Genomic DNA, 11,482 nt, shown 5'->3' with positions numbered 1-11,482 from the left:
TACTTATTGATTAAGGGGCAAAATTAATTTATAATTTATGGGGCAAATTTTATTTTTCATTATAATAAGGGGGCAATGTTATTGTATTATTATATTATGGTAGAAATAGGAATATATCATTATATTAAGGGGGCTATACTATTTGTTCGCTGATGGGGGCAATATTTATTGATGGTGCACACGTGGAACTATATATTGCCCCCTTAATATAATGAAAAATAATTAAAAATAAAAAAAATAAAAGTTAATTATAAATTAATTTTACCCCTTAACCAATAAATAATGATGGCCCCATCATTCATAAGTCAATGCTGCCTTCTCTTATGTTCTGAATGGCAAGATGAGACGGCGCGCAGCCCCTCACAACCACCTCTTCTATTTTGGCTGTTTTGCTGTAGGTTTTGCCGGTTGTCAAACAGCAGCTTCGTAATTCTGGCTGTTTATTATTTTCTCGTTTTAAAAATCGGAATGGCGATTTGTGACGTGTCGTGTTTTACTGGCAGTCCGGCCTTTAGTAAATCCAACGGTTTGGAATCCGCCGGAAACCGTTTTAAGCAAACCGCCCCTTTTTGTACAATCTCCCCCTGAATGTGTGTTGTAAAAGTAATGACCCCTCTTCTACAATCTGTAAATACTTTCCGTTCAGTTACAGCAAAAAAATCTGCTAAAACCACAATGACCACACATTCTTAATATGTTACATAAAAATCACATTTAATGACCAGTGTTGAGTTTGTAAAATAAAGTGTTTTATATAAAACTTATTACGTGTAACAGGGCTTTAAACAGTTTGTAAACCACCCCTTATAATAATGATCATTGCAATTCATATCATTAGTATTATAAACAAAGTTTCCAGGTTTTGTTAGAGATAGCCAGATTGACTATAGCGAACACCAACAACTAGAGGAGGGAGTGATGGGCGAGATCCATCACCACATCTGTCCAGAGAGAGGAGATGTACCGGGCATCACGGTGGCTAGAAGGTTAGCACTTCTGCCTCACAGCGATGGGGTCTTGAGTTCAATTCCCGACCATGGCCTTATCTGGGAGGAGTTTGTATGTTCTCCCTGTGTTTGCGTGGGTTTCCTCCGGGTGCTCCGATTTCTTCCCACACTCCAAAAACATACTGGTAGGTTAATTGGCCGCTATCAAAATTGACCTGAGTCTGTATGTCTGTGTGTCTGTCTGTGTATGTTAGTGAACTTAGACTGTAAGCCCCAATGGGGCAGGGACTGATGTGAATGAGTTCTCTGTACAGCGCTGCGGAATCAGTGTCGCTATATAAATAAATGGTGATGATGATGTACCGGACTCAGTAACTATCGAAGCTTTGGGGTCACAAGTCCTGTCCGACACTGCCGTTCTTGCTTAAGCAAGATAAGCAACGGCTGAGATCCTTCTCTGGAAACAAGTCCTCTGTGAACATCCATCCTCTCGGTGGAATCTGCGAGGCATCGTTGTGTGAGAAGACCATTTCCTACCACCAGAAGCTCCATAAATTACGCTCCAGGAATGTGGAGTGTGTCTGTTTTTCCTCAAAACTATCTTCATTTTCTGTACATTTTCTATTAGTCTTTTATCTCTGTGTTTTGTGATTTATCGCTTCTCTTGCCCTAGATTTACTCCCACTGCTATAAACTGACCATTTTCTTAGGTGACATAAAATAAAATAGACTATTTGGCATACAGTGACAATGAGAAGTTTATGTGACCGGCGCTGGTAGACTCACGGGATAGATGTGGGGCACTATTAATGGTGCAGTGGTGTCCTGGTTTGTCCTTCACCGAGCCTTTTAATTAATGAAAAGTTGGATTCATTAAAACCTAAAAGCATTTTATCATCCCATGTACCATAAATACCTTGAGAATGCAGTTTTAAATTGAACAAAATGTTCTGTATATATATACATCTGTGACTGGCTTATAAAGATATTAATGTAAGAAAGAATTGTAAAATTATCGTCAATCATGCTAAAGTTTTGAGTTTTTCACCTTCAGATAACTTTATTTTGTTGGCTTGTACACGCCCTCCTGCGACTTCAACTTACTAAACCTTCTCTTTCTTCTCTTGTGCTGTGGTGTTTAGCCGTGACATTATATCGTCAGGCAGAGTTGTTTATTTTTTGTTGCCGTGGGATACGACACAAAGCTGCTGCGTGGATACAAATGTATCAAGCTCAGAAAACATGGTGGATCTGCGGATCATAACGTTGGCTATTTCTTCCTAAAACAAGGCAGCATTGGGACAGGGTGCGTGGTCACGGCACGACGGGGCCTTGATTATGTCGTGATGGCGAGACTGAGCCCCCAAATCATGACTATCCCATTCTTGTGCTTGGCTGCACAATAACGTGCATTACTGTGGCCTTCTCAGCATGCGCTCAACTCGTCCCAGGTGCAAAGGTTTGCTCCACCCAGACCCCCCGGTGGCACCGTGCACCATCCTATGACATTATTGTACCCATATGTACAGATGCCAATGCACAGAAATACTTGCATGACAAAGAACAGGAAGAAACGGCATTTCCTCTGCATTTCTCCGCATTGTATATGACCTGGTGTCTGCCGCTCTCTCACTCTTGTGCTGTTATTTTTCTCTTCTCCATGAAAGGTGCTGTTTTTATTTATCTGTCAGATCTGGTTTTAGTTAGGAGTCTGAAAATGAATATTTTCCTGGTATTTAGGCAGGGGAGGTGGATGTTTCCTCTGTTAGTCATGCCTGAAGAAGAGGAATCGGCTGTTTAGACACTTTTTGGTTGTATGTCATCGGCTCTGCGGCCAAAGTATGCAGAATAGACACTGTCCAAGTACAATGACAAGTTAATGAGTCAGGCTACAAAAGCCAGGATCCTTCAGAAACCTGGGCCCCCAGAAACGATCAGACTCTTCGCAACAAGATATATGCAGATATCCACATAAAACACATGTGGTCCAAGAACTGAACCAAACCAGGGGAAACGTTTCTCATCTCGGTGCTCATAGGTCTCCGCGACTGTCCCACTCTCCCGCGTCACTACAGCTGGTCGCAGACGCTGCGATAACGCCGGCGATACAGCGCCATTCGTCACTTACTGATCACACGAACAAACCTCATCTAAATCTGAAAGGAATCTGGTGACCCGGCTCAACGGCCACATTTCAACCAATTTTGCCACCCTGATTTGTTGTCAAATTCAGTGGTCGCAGGAACAACCTACACTATTATATACTATACTTATACTAATTATACTATTCGTATACTAAGTATACTATTCTATACTATGTTACACTATATTATACTACACTATTATATACTATACTATGTTACACTATATTATACTACACCAGTGGTTCCCAAACTTTTGCAGTTCGCGGCACCCTTACAGTCTCCAAATTTTTTCAAGGCACCCCTCCAAAATAATTATTGAGCAGTCCTGTTTTAGAAGTAGTTGGGTCAAAAAATTGTAATAAGTATCTAGGTCAGGACAGAAATACATATTTGGTTGTATGCAAAAATGCACCCTCTGCATCCAGACACACTGCCCCCTCTGCATCCAGGCACACTGCCCCCTCTGCATCCAGGCACACTGCCCCCTCTGCATCCAGGCACACTGCCCCCTCTGCATCCAGGCACACTGCCCCCTCTGCATCCAGGCACACTGCCCCCTCTGCATCCAGGCACTCTGCCCCCTCTGCATCCAGGCACACTGCCCCCTCTGCATCCAGGCACACTGCCCCCTCTGCATCCAGGCACTCTGCCCCCTCTGCATCCAGGCACTCTGCCCCCTCTGCATCCAGGCACTCTGCCCCCTCTGCATCCAGGCACTCTGCCCCCTCTGCATCCAGGCACTCTGCCCCCTCTGCATCCAGGCACTCTGCCCCCTCTGCATCCAGGCACACTGCCCCCTCTGCATCCAGGCACACTGCCCCCTCTGCATCCAGGCACACTGCCCCCTCTGCATCCAGGCACACTGCCCCCTCTGCATCCAGGCACACTGCCCCCTCTGCATCCAGACACACTTTACTATACTATCCTACACAATACTATTCTATGCTATGTTACACTATATTATACTACACTATTATGTACTATTCTATTCTATACTATGTTACACTATATTATACTACACTATTATATACTATACTATCCTACACAATACTATTCTATGCTATGTTACACTATATTATACTACACTATTATATACTATATTTATAATTTATTAACACTTCAAAGATTTAAATCCTCTAAATTCTTATATTATAAATACATGGTTGTCAGCATTAAATTGTATCTGATTTGTAAAGTGAAAGTACATACAATGTATCCATTTACCCTGATCTTAGTATTGGACTAGATACAGTGATCTGTCAGAGACCGTTCATAGATTTACATCAAGTTACATAAAAATCGTCTATAAAACTAATGTCGGTAAACTGAGTGGTTGAGAAATAAGCCCCTGTGGCCACAATCAGCCCCGATACGTTTGTGAGCCGGGACGCTGTTTGCTTTGGCCCTCGGCTGCATTATTCATTCCTACTCGTCAAGTACCGAGGACAAGGTGCTAAGATCTTAGGAAAGTGCTTTGAGCACGGGGCCATAAAACTGAACACACAATTATCACCTCTCTGCCATATGCTTTCCATGAATATAGATTCTATTTCCCCGTCTTTCCCACCGTATAATGAATAATGCCCTCTGTCCTTAAACGCCCCCATCGTTTGCTGAGTGATTTTAATTACTTGTCTGCACTCTCCCATAATTGGAGGTAATTTACAACATTCAAAATAGACGAAGCGCAGCATCAAATCCTACTTGGCTTGGGGTGCACCTAGATTTCTACCAAGGCGCATGGGTTTGGTGAAGAAGATGGCCATGTTTGACAAAGGAAAGGTGTGCAATGGCTGATGGGTGTAGCGATGGCGCTCCTTGATCTGCATATCGTAGGTGCGCTATTGTATCCGGTTTTGCTGAGATTTCATTTTTTCAGAGAGAGGTTATTGGAGTGCAGGCAGTTTAAGGCCATTTTAGTCACTTTTGTTTGGCGGAGATCGCATCTCGTTCAACACTTGTAATGGTATTCAAACCATACGGAAATATGCTGAATATTGCTAATGGTGTTTTATTACTGTTGTGAGGATTTTGTCTTACACGTGCAGCAACTCGCCATTATACACTATATGGACAAAAGTATTTGGCCACAGCTGTTAGTTATTGAATTGAGGTATTTCAATCAGACCCGTTGCCAGAGGTGTATCAAATCAGCACCTAGCCATGCAGTCTCCATTCGTAAACATTTGTGATGCAAAATGGGTCGTTCTGAAGAGCTCAGTGACTTCCAGCGTGGTACTGTGATAGGATGTGTGGTACTGTGATATAGGATGCCACCTCTGCAATAAGATGGTTTGTGAAATATCATCCCTGCTGGATATTCCACGGTCAACTGTAAGTGATATCATTACAAAGTTGAAACCTTTAGGAACAAAAGCAACTCAGCCATGCAGTGGGAGACCACGTAAAATCACAGAGCGGGGTCAAGAACTGCAAAGGCGCATGGTGCGTAGAAATCACCAACGCTCTGATGATTCCATAGCTGAAGACTTCCGAACTTCCACTGGCATTAATGTAAGCACAAAAACTGAGCGGTGGGAGCTTAATGGAATGGGTTTCCATGGCTGAGCAGCTGCATGCAAGCCTCACATTACCAAGACCGATGCCTTAGGATGGAGTGGTGTAAAGCAGACCGACACTGGACTGTGGAGCAGTGGAAAGGTGTTCTGTGGAGTGACAAATCACACTTCTCTGTTTGTCAGTCAGATGGGCGAGTCTGGATTTGATGGATGCCGTGAGAACGTTATTTGCCTGATTGCATTATGCCAACTGTGAAGTTTGGTGGAAGAGGGATAATGGTATGGGGCTGTTTTTCACGGTTTGGGATAGGCCCCTATTTCCAGTGAAGGGCAATCTTAATGCTTCAGCATACCAAGTCATTTTGGACAATGCTATGCTTCCAACTTTGTGACAACAGTTTGGGGAAGGCCCTTTTCTATTCCAACATGACTGTGCCCCAGTGCACAAAACAAGGACTACAAAGCCATGATTTGATGAGTTCAGTGTGGAAGAACTTGACTGGCCCACAGAGAGCCCTGACCTCAACCCCATCGAACACCTTTGGGATGAACTGGAACAGAGATTGTGAGCCAGGCCTTCTCCTCCAACATCAGTGTCTGACCTCATAAATGCTCTACAGAATGAATGGGCACAAATTCACACAGAAACATTTCAACATCTTGTGGAAAGTCTTCCAAGAAGAGCGGAAGGTGTTATCACTGCAAAAGGGGGACCAACTCCCTATTAAAGTATATGTATTTCAGTACAATGTCATTACAGTCCCTGTTGGTGTAATGTTCCAGTGTCAGAATACTTTTGTCCATATAGTGTAGGTATGTAGTGATATTGAGTTTCGAGGGTTGACGCATTTCTCTATGATTTCGTTACCACTACAGACTGTTTCCCATTATACTGGTTCATTGTACTGAAACGGCTGCTAATGTGATTATTACTAGAACATTTCATTAGTCTGTAATGCTATTTACAGTTAGAATTAGCTGATTTCTTTGTTCCTTTCCTCCCAGTCTGGTTGTACATTAAACCGTATTATTGTGGTATCATTTTATAGGAAATATTTGTTTTTTTACTTGTCTTTTCCTGCTATTACTTTAACGATACAATCAGGGCAGTAACTAGGGCGTGAGGAACAACCGCCCAGGGTGCAACGCTGGAGGGGAGCAGGGGTAATTAATATGTTAGGTTAATTTGGTTACATTTGAACACTAGGGCGCGTTAGTTTCCAGTTAAGGCTTCTGATTTCCAGTTACGTCTCTGAATACAACTGACAGCAACAATATCAGTGAATATAGCAATGAAATCTGGATATTGTAGTATATATTCTTACTACCTACATTGTGTGGTCCTATGCTGGTAGAGATGTTTTTTCTTAATTCCACTGAGCACCTCTGAGTTTTATTTGTCAGCAGAAATATTTTTCCTTTTGGCTACATGATAATTCTAGTAACAAATTAAAGGTATTGGATCAGTTTTGGTTTTTTTTTCGGTGTTGATTAACATGACAATATTGATTATCTATGTATTTTACACTAGGGCCCTCTTAACAGCATTTTGGGCCCCCCGGGCAAAGCAGTTCACCGGGGCCCCTATATATACACATATATATTAAAAAAAAAAAAAAAAAAAGTCACTATATATATATATATATATATATATATATATATATATATATATATATATATATATATTTATATATGGGCCCTGCAGCCCATATAAAAAAAAAAACTGAAAAGAAAGAAAATATTTACCTTGCGGTCAGCTGGCGACCCGGCTCCCTCCCTGGTCTCCTCCTCCGTCTCGCTCCGCAATGGATGTGGGGCGGGCGTGATGATGTCACGCCCGACCTGCACTGCGAGCGCCTCACGGAGGAGGAGACCAGGGAGGGAGCCGGGTCGCCAGCTGACCGCAAGGTAAATATTTTCTTTCAGGTTTGTTTTTTTTGTGCTGCCTCCGACGGGCCCCCCTGGGCTGCAGGGTCCCCGGGCACCTGCCCATTGTGCCCAATGGGAAAGACGGCCCTGTTTTACACTGTCCCTCGTTTGGTCCATAAGCGGAACCTCAACGGATTACAGAAGGAATTCACAGTTTTCCTCGAGTTAGAAGAAGTTGAGGACCTACAGGTCTCCATACATAGTCCAATCTGGCCACTCTGCCCGTCCACCAAGCAGCTGATTGTGTCATATTTGGCCGCACCAGTGATAAGGGACCGTGATGGCAGTCAGGTTGCGTGGAACCTTAAAAAAACACATTTATTTCTTGCATGTTACGAATCCCTCGTCATTGTAAAAGACCAGTCTCCGCTGTGACTCCGCTTTACCAGAAACTTCAATTTTACAAAGGACATGTTGTACTGTGCTGATAATTACTATCTCATCCTGTGAAAATAAACCATTATATTATGAATCACCTTGTACATACCGTCAGTGGGATCTCTATTTAGATGGCGTTTGACCTGCATGAAGAAGTCTAAATATTTACATCGTAACGCGGGACCTCTGACCCGTCCCGGGTGCGATGGTCCCTGATCAATCTGCTGAACCGGAGGCTCATTTGGAAGCTTTTTCACGGATGTATTAATGATGGTTTTATATGGGGGACAGTAGACTTTCCGCTATATACGTCGCCACAAACCTTTTCATTTGTGAGGTTGCAGAATTATATAAATTAGTGGTTGTTTTGTTATCACAATCAACTCTCCAAGTATAGTAAAAAAACAGCCATTTACTTACAAGACGCTGCTTTATACTAATACATTATTGTGCAATACAAGGACAACATTTTGAAACCTTGTTTAACGTGCGCTGACTGGCAATATGATTGGGGCCGATACCTCCACAAACTCTGTACAGGGTAGGAAGTGGCTCCTATAGAGAACAATCGGCAGTAAAGAAAAGGTTAAAACTGTGTTTGGGAACACAAATGTCGGCCTCTGTGCTTATTATTATTATTATTATTATTATTATTATTATTATTATTATTTCTGTAGCACCAACATATTACGCAGCACTGTAAGGAGAATATTTCTCATTATCGCCAGTCGTTGACCCATAGGAGCTTACAATCTAAATTCCCCACCGCGCAAACACACCATTGTACTACTCTACCGTAACATTGCCTTGCCATAGTGTTGCTGTTGTTTTACCACTTATTGCTTTGCTGATTACTCTTTATATTGCCACTATAATACCTCCCTGGTCACCAGGCGTCTACACCACCTAGGCACAGACACTGGTCCCTGCACCATCCTGAACATTGTCCAGATAGTTCTCTGAACCATATGGACCGTCCAGTATTCTGTACCACCACCTTGGACCCATCTAGGACTCCCTACATCATCACCTTAGTATCTTGTAGACCTCTGTGTCCCCCACTATGCCTATCGTCCCTCTATTGTCTATCATTATCCCTGCCTTTAGAAGCTCTCACGGGCAGTATCCTCTACGCTATGTCTCCTATCTGTCCAGTCACCATTCTCTGCTCTGTCTCTGTTTTGTCTTCTGCTGAATTGTTTCTGTATTTCATGCGATTTGTTCCGTTAATTCCATCCATGCGTTTATTGTTCTACTTATCTGTACCCATTATCTGTATGTACTTTTATCATTTTGTTGTATGTTCTAAACCCCTATGAACATCGTTGAGGAAGCTTTGTGGCACCTTATAAATAAATAATAATAAAAAGGTCCATGTAGAACGTAGCCTATTAACCTGTCAGTATGTTTTTGGGGTATGGGAGGGAACCCAGGCACACACGGGGAGAACATACAAACTCCACACAGATAGGGCCCTGGCTGGATTGGATCTAGAGTTGTGAGGCAGCGAGCTTAACCACTGTGCCACCGTGCTGCCAGACCTCTGCACGCTACTTACTAAGCCACATTTAATGAGGGCATTTAGGGCATGAGCTGTGGGGAACAACAAATCCAACAGCGGCATGAAGGCAGAGGAGACGGGGAACATCATAGTAATGTGTAAAGGAAGCAGATACGATGTACGCTCATGAATAGCAGGTCAGGAATAATGCTGCACTCGCTCATTGGTCTTCGTCATTTGGAGCTCCTTGTCGGAGGTTCTCTGTATTCCCTGGTAGAGGGTGAGCTCTGTTTCATATAAAGGTGGGTTTGACATCACAAACTTCCTGCATCGCTGAGGCAGGAGCCTCACATCACTGTGCTGTAGGGAACGTTTAGATCAGGCCTGTCCAACCTGCGGCCCTCCAGGTGTTGTGAAACTACAAGCCCCAGCATGCTTTGCCAGTAGACAACCTGTTGATAGCTGGAAGGGCATGCTGGGACTTGTAGTTTCACAACACCTGGAGGGCCGCAGGTTGGACAGGCCTGGTTTAGATGATCAAATTGTCTATATACTGATCTAGCTCCTCTGGCTTGAAACTTCCCTACTCAAGGGGGTAAATGTATCAAGTTCCGAATTCTGCAAGTCGCCGAAAATCGGCAACTTTGCAAAGGAGATTTAATGCGGCGATGGCTTGTAAAGGCAAACTTGCAATACATGCGGTGACCACCTGCTCAGTCACACCTAAATTATATGGTATCAAATGCAGGGGCGCACGCAAAAAAAAAGAGCCAGCTGCCGCACCCGCGCATGTACAGCAGCTCAGTTTCGGCAGCACTGTACTATACAGCAGCCACGGCGCTGTCAAGTAAGCTTCCGGACGCTTCTTTGACAGCACCGCGGCTGCTATATAGTACAGTGCCGCTATGTGGGGCACTTCGTTAGCGGAGGGGAGGGGTTTCCGGAGACCCAGAAACCCCCCCCCTGCGTGCACCCCATAAATGGATATTTGCCTATATCACAGTACCGATACAAACGCCATAACATTTGAGTAACCGTAGAAATATGTCCCGATTGCTTAAAAACACTTTGAGGCAAACAATTTAATGGCCCCACTCGGAGTATAGTAATAGTACTTTATTGGTCATTTAGAACCACATCGGTGTGTTTTTGTGAGTATTTGTGTAACTTTTTCTGGGTAACAAACAGCGGTTTAAGTTTCAAACCTTGTTTAAAAATTTCAGAGCAGCCACTGACATAATCATGATTAAAATATGCCACAATTACAAAACTAGCACAGATATTCACACAGGGCTTGATTTAGAATTAAACATAACATTGCGAACTTTTGCGCTCGTCTAACAACGCGCCCATACACTTGCGTTTCTGCCGCTGCATTTTGCACCTCCAAGAACTATATAATAATGTTATTAAATTGTGTAATGGGCTCTCTGCTTATATTGTACTATATAATTGGGCTTATTAAGGAATTTGTAGCAGACTTTGACACATCAGATAATAAGCTGCCAAACACCTGTGATCACATCCACCTGCGGGGATCGTCTTCTACACATCACACTGACATTTCGGCAGACAGTACGAGCCTGGGGCTCCCAACAGAGATTTACTGATAAACCTGTCAGTAACGCAGATGGATGCCGCGAGACACAAGCTGGAACATAATGAACAATGATGTGTGTGTGTATTTGTGTGTAGCTACAGTGTGTTTCCAGGTAAAGCATAATAATACATTTAAAGAGACACCGTCATTAAAATAAAATAAGAATTGATGTTTAAACATGAGGGTTAGAGGCCTGTAGTGTATAAATACTTTGTGTGGATAAAATTGGAGCCTAGATTTGCACTGGTTTGTTTTTAAGGCTGCAGCTGTTTATTGTTGGTTCTTTCTCTGCCTAGTGCAGATATAAAATGTAATTTTGCAGGGCAAGAGTATTATATTATAAAGAGGGTACATTTTCAGGGGCATCCCCTGCCTGTAGAGTGTTTAATAAAAGGGGTGGTTGTAGCGTGGCATGAGATTGCACTGTGATGTGGCATTTTGCGCAATGCGTCTGTTGAGATTTT

This window comes from Mixophyes fleayi, chromosome 11, assembly GCF_038048845.1.
Source record: "Mixophyes fleayi isolate aMixFle1 chromosome 11, aMixFle1.hap1, whole genome shotgun sequence".
NCBI lineage: Eukaryota > Metazoa > Chordata > Amphibia > Anura > Limnodynastidae > Mixophyes > Mixophyes fleayi.
Note: the sequence above shows the minus strand (reverse complement) of the source record.